Source organism: Theropithecus gelada, chromosome 3 (assembly GCF_003255815.1).
Source record: "Theropithecus gelada isolate Dixy chromosome 3, Tgel_1.0, whole genome shotgun sequence".
In the NCBI taxonomy this organism is placed as follows: domain Eukaryota; kingdom Metazoa; phylum Chordata; class Mammalia; order Primates; family Cercopithecidae; genus Theropithecus; species Theropithecus gelada.
This window is the reverse complement of record NC_037670.1, coordinates 165,483,883-165,499,956: the sequence shown is the minus strand read 5'-3', so window position 1 is coordinate 165,499,956 and position 16,074 is coordinate 165,483,883.

Below are 16,074 nucleotides of genomic sequence, written 5' to 3'. Positions count from 1 at the left end.
ATTGGTTTGATGGGCAATAAGACACTCTAGTTAAGTACCGTATAAACAGAAAAGTGCTATAGAATGTTGACAATGATCATCCTCATTGTGCTGTCCTTGCTGTTGTTCTGTTTCTGCAGGCCAAGCATCAGGGCTGCCAAGGGCATTCATGTTAGTTAGTCTGTCCACACCATGGTGTGCCTTTAATATTGTAGTATTTGTGAATGGTGGCCCCAAGAATTGGGCAGCCAAAGGTAGTCTCACTGCCAACATTTTATTTCAAGGACAACCAATAAACCTTAAAAGTTTCTGGTGTGTTGTGTTTTTTGTGTGTTTGTTTGTTTGTTTGAGACAGAGTCTTGCTCTGTCACCCAGGGTGGAATATAGTGGTGTGATCTCGGCTCACTGCAACCTCTGCCTCCCGGGTTCAAGCGATTCTCCTGTCTCAGCCTCCTGAGTAGCTGGAATTACAGGCGCCCACCACCATGCCAAGCTAATTTTTGTATTTTTAGTAGAGATGGGGTTTCACCATGTTGGTCAGGCTGGTCTCGAACTCCTGACCTCAAGTGATCTGCCCACATCGGCCTCCCAAAGTGCTGGGATTACAGGCATGAGCTGCTGCGCCCAGCCAAGTTTCTGGTGTTTTTGAGAACATGGTAAAATATGCAAGCTTGTATCTCTTAGGCATATGACATTGGAGTCTTCTTTGATCTTACACTTCCCAGCAGAAAGCATATAAAGTCTAGAGAATGGTCCTCAAGGTGCTTTGGGTCCAAGCTGCCTCTCATGGAGAGGGTCAGGTGATGAAAAGACAGAGAATGCTCAGCAGGTGAGAAACACTAGTTAACCTGAAGCATTTGGATTTGGCTTTCTCTTGTGGATATCCTTTAGCTTGTGCAGAGCCTGCCCATCCTAAAGGCAACTGAGTCATGCTGTGTTTCAGGGTACCTATAAAACTGACTGCCACGGCATGTGGGTATGGCCTGCTTAAAGGTAATTGCCAACCCAGACGATTATTGATAGGATCTGGAATGTTCACATTATCCTCATCGGACCTTCTCTTCTCCACCAAATATAATTGTCCAGAAATGAAAGACAGTGCCTAAGAAAGAACTTCAGGGCAATTTCTTCTGGGCCAGCATCATGGGAGGGACCTTGTTTTACAGGGAAACAATTGATCTTCCTCAGATAATCATGGTAAGCCCAAATATGAAAGAAAATGTCCAAATAGTCATTACTAAAACTATAAAAACTTCTGTAAGGTACAGTAAGAAATCTTAAAATATAGAAAATGTTAGGTACCCCATGATTATAAATGGATAAAAATATATGTGTACCTGGTTAAGGTATAAAAGGAACGCCAAACTAAAAAACTTATACCTGGTCAAGTGTGGTGGCACCTGCCTGTAGTCCCAACTACTCAGGAGGTTGAGGCAGGAAGAACACTTGAGCCCAGGAGTTTGAGGCCAGCCTGGGCAACATAGTGAGACCCCATCTCAATCAATCAATCAATAGAATTAAAATAATTGTATTAGGCTGCTAATGGGTATGGAGTTCCTTTTGTGGTGATGAAAATGTTCTAAAATTAGATCATGCTGATAATTGCACAACTCTGTGAATATACTAGAAAATTAATTCATACATTTTAAATGGGAAAATTTTATGGTACGTGGATCGTTTCTCAATAAAGTACTTGCACATAAAAAATTTTTGTCAGCGTAGTAGGATTGTGGATCTTCATCCACCACCTCCCCACTTCCACAGCTTCATCCTCCAAAAAAAAAAAAAAATAAGTGGCTCTTTGAGCCTCGGGTTCAAAAGGATGAGTGGAACATGGGAAGATGCTGGAGTCACACCAACAGGAATAACAAGTGACTAAGAGCAAGTCACTCTCTTTTCTCCAGGTTTGCATTCTACTTCTAGGATCCCCCACTGGCAGAGCCTGACATGGGAGCCAGCTGGCGCAGGACAAATGTGGTTTGCAAAGACCTAGCCCTAGCATGACAAGGCAGACAAAAGAAGGGTGGATTTTGAACTAAAAGACAATAACTTCTTTTTTGAGATGGAGTCTCACTCGCTCTGTCAGCCAGGCTGGAGTGCAGTGGCATGATCTTGGCTCACTGCAACCTCCACCTCCCCAGTTCAAGTGATTTTCCTGCCTCAGCCTCCCAAGTAAGTGGCATTACAGGCATGTGCCACCACGCCCCGCTAAGTTTTGTATTTTTAGTAGAGACGGGGTTTCACCATGTTTGTCAGGAATACTTTTGAACTCCTGACCTTAAGTAATCTGCCTAACTCAGCCTCCCAAAGTGCTGGGATTACAGGCGTGATCGACCACACCCTCCTGGCCTAAAAGACAATAACTTAAAAATCACCACAGATGCCCTTAAGCAAAAAGTAGGGGACCATTGCAAGGAAGTCATGGAATCAATAAATAATGGAAATCCCAGAAATGAATAAACATTTTTTTAAAGTCAATAAATTTGGCTGGGCACAGTGGCTCACATCTGTAATTCCAACACTTTTGGAAGTCAAGCTGGAATAATCACTTGAGGCCAGGAGTTTAAGACAAGCCTGGGCAAAATAGCAAGACTGGGTCTCTACAAAAAAAATGTAAAAATTAGCCAAACATGGTGGTGCACGCCTGTAATCCCAGCTGCTTCGGAAGCTGAGGTGGGAGACTTGCTTGAGCCCAAGAGTTAAAGGCTGCAGTGAGCTACTATTGTACCACTACACTCCAGCTTGGGCAACAGAGCAAGATACCACCTCAAAAAAAAAAACAGTCAAAGTATTTATTTATTATTTTATTGCATTTAAGACAGAGTTTCACTCTTGTTGCCCAGGCTGGAGTGCAATGGCACAATCTCAGTTCACTGCATCCTCCACCTCCTAGATTCAAGCAGTTATCCAGCCTTGCCTCCTGAGTAGCTGGAATCACAGGCGTGCGCCACCAGACCCAGCTAATTTTGTATTTTTAGTAGAGATAGGGGCTCTCACCATGTTGGCCAGGCTGGTTACGAACTCCTGACCTCAGATAAGCCACCGGCCTCTACCTCCCAAAGTGCTAGGATTATAGGTATGAGCCACTGCACCCGCTAACAGTCAGTAAATTCAAATAATGACTAACTGTAATTTTTAAATAACTAATTTCTTTGAGTTTAAAAGAGATAATGCAAAGCTATTCAAAAATTAAAAGATGGAAGAGGAAGATTATAGTTAGAATACACAAGATCTATATTGTTTTGAGAGAAGAATAGGAATACTGAATAATTTTAGACATATACGACAAAGGCAAACATATATATATTAAAATAAAATATATTAAACATGCGTGTTTAAGTACGTGGTACTGGTATCAAGACAGATACATCGACCAATGCAATAGAAAAGATATTGCAGAAATAAACCCTTACATATATGGTCAAATGATTTTTGATAACGTTGCCAAGACCATTCAATAGGGGAAAAGATGGTTTTTTCAACAAATAATGTTGGGAAAATTGAGTATCCACATGAGAAAGGATAAACGTGTACTCTTATCTTACACTAAATACAAAAATTAACTCAAAATGGATCAAAGACCTAAATACAAGAACTAAAATCATGAAATTCTTAGAAGAAATCATAGGAGAAAAGCTTCTTACTGAATTTGGCAGTGATCTTTTGGGTATGATGCCAAAAACACAAGCAACATAAGTAAAAATAGATAAATTGGACGACATCAAGGTCTAAAACTCCTGTGCATTAAAGGACACCACCAACAGAGTGAAAAGTCAATTCACTGAATGGGACAAAATATTTGCAAATCATATATCTGATAAGTGGTTACATCCAAAATATATAAGGAACTCCTACAACTCAACAACGAAAAAACAAACAACCTGATTTAAAAAATAGAAAAAGGTCTTGAGTAGACATTTCTCCAAAGAAGATATACAAATGACTAGTAAATACATGATAAAATGTTCAACATCAGTATCATCAGAGAAATACAAATCAAAGCAATGAGATACACTTTACAACCATTAGGATGACTACTATCAAAAAAAAAAAAAAGCAGAAAATAACAAGTGGTTGACGAGGATGCTGAGAAATTGTTATCCTCGTGTACTCTTGGTAGGAATGTAAAATGGTGCAGTCAGTATGGAAAACAGCAAGCTGGTTGCTCAAAAAAATTAAAAAGAGAATTACCGTATGATTTAACAATTCCACTGGGTATATACTCAGAAGAGTGGAAAGCAGGGTCTTGAAGAGATATTTGTACACCGATGTTCATGGGAGCATTATTCACAATGACCAAAAGACGGAAGCAACCCACGTGTCATTAACAGATAAATGAATAAACAAAACGTGGTATATACATACAGTAGAATAGTATTTATCCTTAAAAAGGAAAAATACTCTGACAAATACAACATAGATGAATCTTATGCTAAGCAAATAAACCAGGCACACACACGAAAACAAATATCGTATGATTTCACTTATATGATATACTTAAAAAGGCCAAATTTATAGAGACAAAGCAGAAGAGTGGTCGCCAGAGGCAAGGGGGAGGAAGTAATGGAGAGTTGCTTAATGGATATAGAGTTTCGGTTTTGTGAGATGAAAAGAGTTCTAGAGATTGGTTGCACAAATATATGAATGTACTTAACACTATGAAACTGTATACTTAAAAATGTTTAAGTTTTTTTTTTTTTTTTTTTTGAGACAGAGTCTCACTCTGTCGCCCAGTCTGGAGTGCAGTGGAGCCATCTCAGTTCACTGCAGCCTCTGCCTCCTGGGTTCCAGCAATTCTCCTGCCTCAGCCTCCCAGGTAGCTGGGATTACAAGTACGTGCCACCACACCCGGCTAATTTTGTATTTTTGGTAGAGATGGGGTTTCTCCATGTTGGTCAAGTTGGTCTTGAACTCTCAACCTCAGGTGATCTGCTCGCCTCAGCCTCTCAAAGTGCTAGGATTACAGGTGTGAGCCACCACTGCACCTAGCCAATAGCTCTATTTAATTGGCTTTAATAATAATAATAATAATAATAAACTCTCGGCCAGGCACGGTGGCTCAGGCCTGTAATCCCAGCACTTTGGGAGGCCGAGGCAGGTGGATCACGAGGTCAGGAGATCGAGACCATCCTGGTTAACACAGTGAAACCTCGTCTCCACTAAAAATACAAAAAATTAGCCGGGCGTGGTGGCGGGCGCCCGTAGTCCCAGCTACTCGGGAGGCTGAGGCAGGAGAATGGCGTGAACCCGGGAGGCGGAGCTTGCAGTGAGCCGAGATCATGCCACTGCACTCCAGCCTGGGTGACAACGAGACTCCGTCTCAAAAATAATAATAATAATAATAATAATAAACTCATATAAATTAAGTATCCCTAAAACTCCTAGAAAAATAGAAAATGACCCACATACTTTTTAAGTTCCTGTGACTTGGGAAAACTTTGGTAAATAAAAATATTGTTGGTTTAGAAAAAAACTTAAAAAACACCAGACATGTTTTCAGAGTAATCAGCATTAAGTGTAATACAGGCACACAACTTCTTCTACCTAGTTTTACTAGTTAAAAAAAAAAAAAAAGGTTGTCTTTATGCTACAAAACTTATCAGCAAGAAAAATAACTTAAAATGATGCGTTATTTAATATTGCATAAAATTTTCATAAGCAATCCAAACATAATTGTTAAAAATGAGTGAATTAAATAGTCATATATAAAATTAAAGCTTATAAATAAACTTTAAAAAAATAGTTACAGAAATCTCTTTGGTAACTTATACCTTGCAGTTATAATAAGTTAAATATAATGATGGATAGTCATTGAATATTTAGATCATTTCCAAATAAGATAAAGTCCTGAAATATTAATTGCTGAGCATGTTTATTTACTGTTAGCATTGAAAGAATTTGGAACACACCACCCCAAATATTCCACTCTGGCATATTGACTATTTTGAGTTAAAAGCACTTGAAAAATGGGAGATGCAAAAAAACAAAAACAAAACAACAACAAACTCTACATTTCCATCTTTTTCTTAAAAGCTAACATGAAAATTTTTATTTAAAAATATATTTTTGAAAAAATATGTATATTACAAAAATTGACTCAAGAAGATATAGGAAATTATTCTCCATCAACAGATACCATGCACAAAAGTTTTACAAGAGAATGTTACCTAATCGCCAGGGAATCTCTATCTTATACAAACTGTTACAGAGAATTTAAAAAGCCTGGACCCGGAGAATGCATTGTATCAGATCTGGACTCCCTACCTATCCTCGAACGTCTTGTGGCTTGAGACAAATAATGCTCTGTTTAACAGTCACATTGAAGTTTTTTATTACTTGTGGCTCAAAATATTTCCTACTGATTATGAATTTTGTCAGAAATGACCAGCTGCAAGAAAAAATAAACTAAATCGGGGAATTAGCTAAGAAAAAGTAGGCCAGAGGATACCAAGAAACCAATCATTTAAGGCTGAAGAGCTGGCGAAATTAGGCATATGCTGATGAAACATTTGAGCAGATTGTCACCAGCCATAGCTTGGAATATATACCATATGCTTACTAGGGCTTCTGACTGTTAGTGAATAGTAAGAAAATTTCAGAATGTTGACACACGCAGTATTTTTTCTTTTTAAGTTAATATCTGAGTTTCTACTATGTGCTGCTACTACCACATACCAGGCATTGTTCTAGAAACTCCAGATACAGTGGTGAATAAAAGTGACCAAGGCCCCTGCTCTCATGGAGTGCAGTGGCATGATCCCGGCTCACTGCAATCTCCATCTCTCAGGTTCAAGCGATTCTCCTGCCTCAGCCTCCCGAGTAGCTGGGATTACAGGCCCTCACCAGCACACCCTGGTAATTATTTTATTTATTTTATTTTTTAGCAGAGACAGGGTTTTACCATGTTGGCCATGCTGGTCTCGAACTCCTGACCCCAAATTATCTGCCTGTCTTGGCCCTCCAAAGTGCTGAGATTACAGGTGTGAGCCACTGTGTATGGCCTCATGAGGTTTCTGTTCTAGTGGGGGAAACAGGTAATAAACAAACACACATATGATGTATAATCTAAATCTAAGAAGTGCTATGGGAAAACAAATTCACAGAGTAAGAGAGATAGGTAGTTCCCAAGATAGGATTGCTATTTTATATGAGGAGTCAGAACTCCAATAATTTGCCAGGTAAACAGATACTTGAAGTATATGAGAGAAGGAGCCAGGAGGAGACCTGGGTGCACTGGCTAAGCAGGGAAAACAGCAGGAGTGTCCTTGTAGTGTTCATGAAAGAACATGGAGACAAACAGAAGGATAGCAAAAAGTGATGCAGAGGGGTGTGTCCTGGGGGAGGGGAATGAGATCTGGAAAGACTGTGGCTTTTCCTCCAAGTGTGCTGGGAAGCTGTATTTATTGCCACCTTCAACGAAGACCTCCAAAAGAGGAGCAAACTGAGACTCAAGCCAGCCAGAATTTGAGCAGAGAGGAAAGGGAAGATGGAGAACCGCACGGTCAAGAGGGGCTCACTCTGCAGACTCTCCAGCTCTGAGATAGGGAGACTCATGAAACTGAAAAAGCCTAATGCTTGAGCACCTCACCCTGAGGTCCCACCAGTGGAGCTTTGCAGCAGCAGACCTGGCAGGATCGATGCCCAGGAGCCCAGAACTTTATCCAATGCCTTCATTTTAAGAATGCTTTGCCCGGCAAAGAGGCAACACCAGCTGAAGAAGATAGGATGAAGGATGTTGTCCTCCTGACATTCGTAAGAATGCCTCAAGGCAGTGGCCATTAAATTCTGGGGGTAGGGGATTGGCAGAGCACTAAGGCCAGCCTAAGAGCCAAACATTCTCAGGCCTGAAGTCTGTCTAGAAAATATCTTGGCTTTGGTTACTTGCATGTAAAATTAATTGGAAATAGATTATCCAAAAATCTACTGAGTTTGAGAGAGAACTGTATTGATTAAAACACAAAAAACACTGAAGCTTGCAATCTGGTCTTAAAAAAAAAAACAAACACCCAAATCTGATAATAGTCTGTGGCTGTTGAGCCCTAAGGAAATCTATGGGCCCTCAATAGTACCAGCAGGTGGAGAAGGGCATTATCTACAATGCAATGAGGGATAATGGGGACAGGGGGAAGACTGGGGCTGCCAGATTGGCTAAGCAAGGAACTTATTTCACAACCAGGGCAGACAGTCCTCACAGATCTTGTCCAGCAGGACTTAGTAATTGCCCAGCAGCATTCAATACTTCGTCAAGATTGGTAATTGCTGTAGTTTCCCATTCTCCCCTTTTCTCTGAGCAGGAGTTTTTGTTGCAGTTGTCTTCGTTTTCCTCACCATTGTATATTAGATGTCCTGGACATTGGCAATTTGTCTTTAAGCCTATGGGTTGCAGGACTATGGGAAGCCAGGTTCACACCTGATGGAAAGGATGGCACTCCATCCAGAGATCCCAAATGTCGACCTGGACACGCTCCATGGATATGTTTTTGCTCCATAAGAGAAGAATCTGTACAGGAAAACATGAGGTAGCAATTGGAGGTGGTCTGACCCAGGCTCTAGCCTCTTTATCTCTTGACTGCTGAACCATACAGGCTGTAAAGCTATTTCTACTGTTAAAAATTAAACTTTAGACAAATGTAACAGTTTGAACAAAGAACAACTCATGACTCAGGTAGCACTCAAAACTGGAAAATAGAGACAAGCATGTTTATTGCAGGATTGTTTCTAATATAAGAAAAAAGGGAAAGGGAAGACTTCAATATCTATCAAGAAAAAGATTAATAGATAAATGCTGCTATTACTCATTAAATAGTAAATGTTATTATATTCAATTAAAGTAGTAAGTATATTATTATATCATTTATATAAATTTTAAAAACTTGCAAAGTCATTCTATATCCTGTTTATGGATATTTGTATACATGAAGTGCAAGTGTAAAAAATGCATGAGAAGACTAAACACGAAATTTAGTACAGTAGTTGCCTCTGGAGAAGGAACGGGGTAATGTCATAAGGGTTTCAACTATATCTCTTGTTATTATTTTTTAAACATAAATTTGAAGCAAATAGGTAAATTAGTAATCACTGATATAGGTTGGTCATGGGTGACATGGTGATTTATTATTCTCTCTCTTTTTCTCTGTGTTGGTAAAATTGCATAATTTAAAAAGGAAAAGAAAAGAAAAAGGATTTAAGGCAAATACTAGAGCAGAAGCAAGGTAACCTCAAAAAGAAAAATAAACACAGAAATATTATCTAATGGAGAAAAACGTACTGATTAGAAAAAATGAGAGTCATAGGTTTCAGATGCTCCTGCTTCAAATATTTAAGTGCTGCAAGCCACTCTCTGCCTTCCAATTAAATCACCAAGTCTCTTTCTGTGATTTGCTAGATCAGAAGGAAGAATAAAAGTCTTTTGATGCCAAGTTTATTTGAGCCCCAGAATACTTGAGGCATGAACACACCAGGGGAAGTTTTTAGATGGACTTCTTTGCTCAATAAACTTGGTAATTACTAACATTTATTTTGCACTTACTATTTTACGGGTACTGTGTGAAGAACTTTGTATGTATTATTTCATTCCATCTTCACAATAACCCCATTTGGTAGGTAGGATTATTATCTTTATTTGATGAATGAGGAAATCAAGGCTAGTCACTGGCTGGTAGGTGGTGAAGTTCTTGATACAAACTGAGCAGTTTCCCTCCAGGGGGCTTCATTCTTTTTTTTTTTTTTTTTTTTTGAGACAGAGTCTCGCTCTGTTGCCCAGGCTGGAGTGCAGTGGCCGGATCTCGGCTCACTGCAAGCTCTGCCTCCTGGGTTTACGCCATTCTCCTGCCTCAGCCTCCCGAGTAGCTGGGACTACAGGCACCTGCCACCTCGCCCGGCTAGTTTTTTGTATTTTTTCGTAGAGATGGGGTTTCACCATGTTAGCCAGGATGGTCTCGATCTCCTGACCTTGTGATCCGCCCGTCTCGGCCTCCCAAAGTGCTGGGATTACAGGCTTGAGCCACCGCGCCCGGCCTGGGGGCTTCATTCTTAACCACCTTGCAATGTGCCATGCACTCAGGTGCCGAGGGGCCAAAACTTCATAGAGTTGCATGCACAAAACAATTTTATTAATTTGTTCAATTCTATGTCACAGAGTCCTGCTTGTTCAGTGGAATAATTACACAAAGATTTTTTTATGTCCCTCCTTCCTTTTTTTCAGTCTTATTATAGACTCAGGGATCTAAGATACTTCTAAAAACATGATGTTTGAAGACAATGTGAAATTGGAACAGAGCAATGGAACAGAATTAAGAGCCTAGGCCATAACATAACCAGCATTAGTAAGATTTGAAAAGATCAATAAATGTGACTATATATATCTATATATGTTTTTTATTTTTGAGACAGAGTCTCGCTCTGTTGCCCAGGCTGGAGTGCAGTGGTATGATCTCAGCTCACTGCAACTCCACCCCCTGGGTTCAAGCAATTCTCTTGCCTCAGCCTCCCGAGTAGCTGGGATTACAGGCACCCGTCACCACACCTGGTTAATTTCTGTATTTTTAGTAGGCATGGGGTTTCACCATGTTGGCCAAGCTGGTCTTGAACTCCTGACCTCAGGTAATCCACCCACCTCAGCCTCCCAAAGTGCTGGGATTACAGGTGTGAGCCACCTTAACCAACCAATGTCACTATATTTTTTAAAAATAAAATAAACAAGCAAAACTCTGTTGTTTGGAAGATGACTTTTTTTTATTTTATTTTATTTTTTTTTTTTGAGACGGAGTCTCGCTCTGTCGCCCAGGCTGGAGTGCAGTGGCCGGATCTCAGCTCACTGCAAGCTCCACCTCCTGGGTTCACGCCATTCTCCTGCCTCAGCCTCCTGAGTAGCTGGGACTACAGGCGCCCGCCACCTCGCCCGGCTAAGTTTTTGTATTTTTTTAGTAGAGACGGGGTTTCACCGTGTCAGCCAGGATGGTCTCGATCTCCTGACCTCGTGATCCGCCCGTCTCGGCCTCCCAAAGTGCTGGGATTACAGGCTTGAGCCACCGCGCCCGGCCTGGAAGATGACTTTAAGAAAATAAAAAGGCGGCCGGGTGTGGTGGCTCACATCTGTAATCCCAGCACTTTGGGAGACTGAGGCGGGCGGATCACAAGATCAGGAGATTGAGACCATCTTGGCTAACACGGTGAAACCCCGTCTCTACTAAAAAAATACAACAAATTAGCCAGGCATGGTGGCGGGTGCCTGTAGTCCCAGCTACTCCAGAAGCTGAGGCAGGAGAATGGCGTGAACCCGGGAGGCGGAGGTTGCAGTGAGCCGAGATCGCACCACTGCACTCCAGCCTGGGTGACGAAGCGAGACTCCGTCTCTAAATTAATTAATTAATTAATTAATTTAAAAAAAAAAGAAAAGAAAAAGGCCAGAGTGGGAGAGGATATTTTCAACACATATAACTGACAATGAGCTTGTATCCAAAATAAAAATACTCCTACAAATCAGTAAGAGCCAGACAACACAAAGTAACATGGGCAAGAGAGTTGAACAAGCACTTCACCAAAAAAGGTTATTCCAATGGCTGATGGACATAGGAAAAGGTATTCTCAACCTCATTAGTAATCAGGAAAATTTAAACTATTGTGATAATGATTTAAAGTTTAAACAATAGATTTAAGGGGTACATGGCTGGACGCAGTGGCTCATGCCTGTAATCTCAGCACTTTGGGAGGCTGAGGCAGGCAGATCATGAAGTCAAGAGATCAAGTCCATCCTGGTCAACATAGTGAAACTCTGTCTCTACTAAAAACACAAAAATTAGCTGAGCATGGTGGTGCATGCCTGTAGTCCCAGCTACTTGGGAGGCTGAGGCAAGAGAATCACTTTAACCCAGTGTGGGGAGGTTGCAGTGAGCTGAGATCATGCCACTGCACTCCAGCCTGGTGACAGAGTGAGACTTCGTCTCAAAAAAAAAAAAAAAAAAAAAAAGATTGAGAGAGTACTAAGTGCATTAGCACTCGGTACTTGTATGATTAAAACTTTTTAGCCAGGTGCAGTGGCTCATGCCTGTAATCCCAGCACTTTGGGAGGCCAAGGTGGGTGGATCACCTGGGGTCAGGAGTTTGCAGCCAGCCTGGCCAACATGGTGAAACCTCATCTCTACTAAAAACACAAAAAGTTAGCTGGGCATGGTAGCACACCCCTGTAGTCCCAGCTAATCAGGAGGCTGAGGCAGGAGAATGGCTTGAGACCGGGAAGTGGAGGTGGCCATGAGCCAAGATTGCACGCCACTGTCTGCTAGCCTGGGCAATGAAGCAAGACTCTGTCTCAAAAAAAAAAAAAAAAAAACAACATATATATATACACACACACACACACACACACATATGTATATATAATCTTAAGAAGTTTATGGAACATCGACTGAAAACTCTCCTACACTGATAATGGCATTGTAAGTCAGTAAAGAAGTTTAGAAAACAACTTGTGTTATTTAACAAGTTTGAACATACCCAATCTTCTGACCCCAAAGTTAACATTCCTACATATATACCCAAGAGAAAAGATGTTTTCTTTTCTTTTCTTTTTTTGAGACACAGTTTTGCTCTTGTTGCCCAGGTTAGAGTGCAATGGTGCAATCTCAGCTCACTACAACCTCCACCTCCCAGGTTCAAGCGATTCTTCTGCCTCAGCCTCCCAAGTAGCTGGGATTACAGGCATGCACCACCACGCCCGGCTAATTTTGTATTTTTAGTAGAGACAGGTTTCTCTACGTTGCTCAGGCTGGTCTTGAACTCCTGACCTCAGGTGATCCGCCCACATTGGCCTCCCAAAGTACTGGGATTACAGGCGTGAGCCACCATGTCCGGCTGAGAAATGTTTTCATAGGCACAGAATGTTAATTATAGCACCTAATCGCCAAAAACTGGAAATAATCCCAAAGTCTATTATCAACAGTAGATTTTTTTGTTCAGAATATGTCACTTGTGGTATACCCATGCAATGGACTACTGTGCAGTGATGACAATGAACTGGGGATATATTTTTTTTAAAAAAAGGATAAATTTGACAAACAGTATTGAGCAAAAGCAATATTCAAAAGAATATATACTCTAGTTTATTTATGTAATGTGAAAGACAGATTGGGCCAGGCACTGTGACTCATGCCTGTAATCCCAGCATTTTTGGAGGCTGAGGAAGGAGGATTATTTGAGTCCAGGAGTTCAGGACCAGCCTAAACAACATAGTGAGACTCCATCTCTACAAAATAGTAAGACTAATATGATAGACAGATAAATAGACAGATAGAGGATAGATAGATGACAGGCCAGTCCACAGCGTTAGAACAGTGTGAAATTTGAAGGGATGAAGGTGCACACAGGAGGTTTTGGGGGAGCTTCTATTGTTCTGTCAAGGTTTTATTTTTGTCTGAGGAGCTATTAGGCAGCAGAAATACCTGTGCAAGAAGGAACAAGAGCCACATGAGTAGTAGGAGGAAGAACCATGACCTGCAGCAGGGGTGTGGGTGCGAGTCTAAAATTTTACATATATATTTTGTTTATTTTTATTTTATTCATTTATTTTTTTGAGACAGAGTCTCACTCTGTCACCCAGGCTGGAGTGCAGTGAGGCCATCTCGGCTCACTGCCTCAGACTCCCGAGTAGCTGGGATTACAGGTGCCTGCCACCATGCTTGGCTAATTTTTGTGTTTTTAGTAGAGACTGGGTTTCGCCATGTTGGCCAGGGTAGTCTGAACTCCTGACCTTAAGTGATCCACCCATCTCTGCCTCCCAAAGTCCTGGGATTACAGGCATGACCCATGGCGCCCGGCCAAGTCTAAAATTTTAAATTTAAAATTTAAAATTTTACCATACAATACCATAATACTTAACAATGTATATATGTAATAGAACAAATAAATGCAATGAGTGAACTTTATTTAAGATAAACTTTTTTCTCTCCCTCAGGTGATAGATGGTAGTGGGAAAAGATAATCCTGGTTGACTTCTGTTTCTCCACTTTCTCCTTCTTTTTGCTCCCTAATCAACTAGACATGGTTTCTGCCCCTCCAAATTTAGGGTAAAATAAAGGAAGGGAAAACCGGGTGTGGTGGCTCTCGCCTGTAATCCCAGCACTTTGGGGGGTCAAGGCAGGTGGATCACGAGATCAGGAGTTTGAGACCAACCTGGCCAAGATGGTGAAACCCCGTTTCTAATAAAAATACAAAAGTTACTAGGTGCGATGGTGGGCAGCTGTAATCCAGCTACTCGGGAGGCTGAGGCAGGAGAACTGCTTGAACCCGGAAGGCAGAGGTTGCAGTAAGCACCACTGCACTCCAGGCCTAGGTGACAGAGCAAGACGAAAGAAAGAAAGAAAAGGAAGGAAGGAAGGAAGGAAGGAAGGAAGGAAGGAAGGAAGGAAGGAAGGAAGGAAGGAAGGAAGGAAGGAAGGAAGGAAGGAAAGAAAGAAAGAGAGAGGGAGGGAAGAAAGGGAAGAAAGGGAAGGGAAGAAAGGGCAGAAAGGGAAGGGAAGGAAGGGAAGGAAGGGAAGGAAGGAAAGGAAGGGAAGGAGGGAAGGAAGGAAGGAAGGAAAGAAGGAAGGAAAAGGGAAAAGTGGTAAGAGACAGGAAAGATTTTATTTAGTTTGTAATTAGCATCTTAATTTATAATACTCTAGTTTGGATTAGTAGCAACTTAATTTTAATAGTCTACAAAAACTTTATTTCTGTAAACTGCATTCTCCCCATACTCCTTTGTGCTGTTACTGTCATACAGTATACAGTGCACATGCATCAGTGCAGATTCATAATTATTGCTTTATGCAAGTGTGTTTAAATCAAATAGGAGAAATAAAGTTATAAACAAAACATGCATTTACATTGTCTTTTATATTTACCTATCCATCGCCAGGTGCAGTGGCTCACACCTGTAATCCCAACACTGAGAGGCCGAGGCAGGTGGATCACTTAAGGTCAGGAGTTCGAGACCAGCCTGGCCAACATGGCAACACCCCATCTCTACTAAAAATACAAAAATTAGCCGAGCCTGGTGGCACATGCCTGTAATCCCAGCTACTTGGGAGACTGAGGCAGGAGCATCGCTTGAACCCGGAAGACAGAGGATGCAGTGAGCCAAGATCGCGCCACTGCACTCCAGCCTGGGCAACAGAGTGAGACTCTGTCTAAAATAAATAAATAAACAAATAAATAAATCAAAAAATAAATATTTACCTATGCAGTTACCTTTACCAGTACTCCTTATTTTTTCATGTGGATTCAAGTTCCTGTATAATGTCCTTTTAGTTCAGCCTGAAAGATTCCTTTTAGTGTTTCTTATAGGGCAGTTCTGCTGCCAACAAATTTTCTCAGTTGTTGTTTATATAGAAATGTCTTATTTTTTCTTTACCTCTAAAATACATTTTTTTGACATATAGAACTCTTGGGTGACAGTATCTTCCTTTAGCATTTTGAGTATGTAATCCCAGGGTCTCTAGGTTTTCTGGTAAGAAATCAGATGATATTTTTATTTAGCCTCCCTTAAATGGGATGAGTTACTTCTGTCTTGTTGCTTTCAAGATTCTCTCTTTGCCTTTGCCTTTTGAGTTTGATTGTGATGTGTCTAGGTCTGACACTCTTTTAGTTTATCCTACTTGAATTTCATTTAGCTTCCTAAATGCGTAGATTGATGTTTCTCATCAAATTTTGGGAAGTTTTTGGCCATTATTTCTTCAAATATTCTTTCTGCCCTTTCTCTCTCTCTCTTCTCTTTCTTGGCTTCCCATTATACATATGTTAGTGTATTATACTTGACGGGGTCCTAGAGGTCTTTGGGGGCTCTGTTCATTTTTCTTCATTCTTTTTCCTTTTTCTTTCTCTTCTTCACACTGGGTAATTTTAATTGAGCTATGTTTGTTTATTTAGTTAGTTAGTTTTGCTCTGTCTCCCAGGCTGGAGTGCAGTGGTGCAATCATAGCTCACTGCAACCTCGAGCTCCTGGGTTCAAGCAGTCCTGCCTGCCTTAGCCTCCTCAGTGGCTCAGTCTACAGATACACACCACCACCATGTCGACCAATTTAAAAAACATTTTTCTTTTCAGACAGGTACACACCATCACCA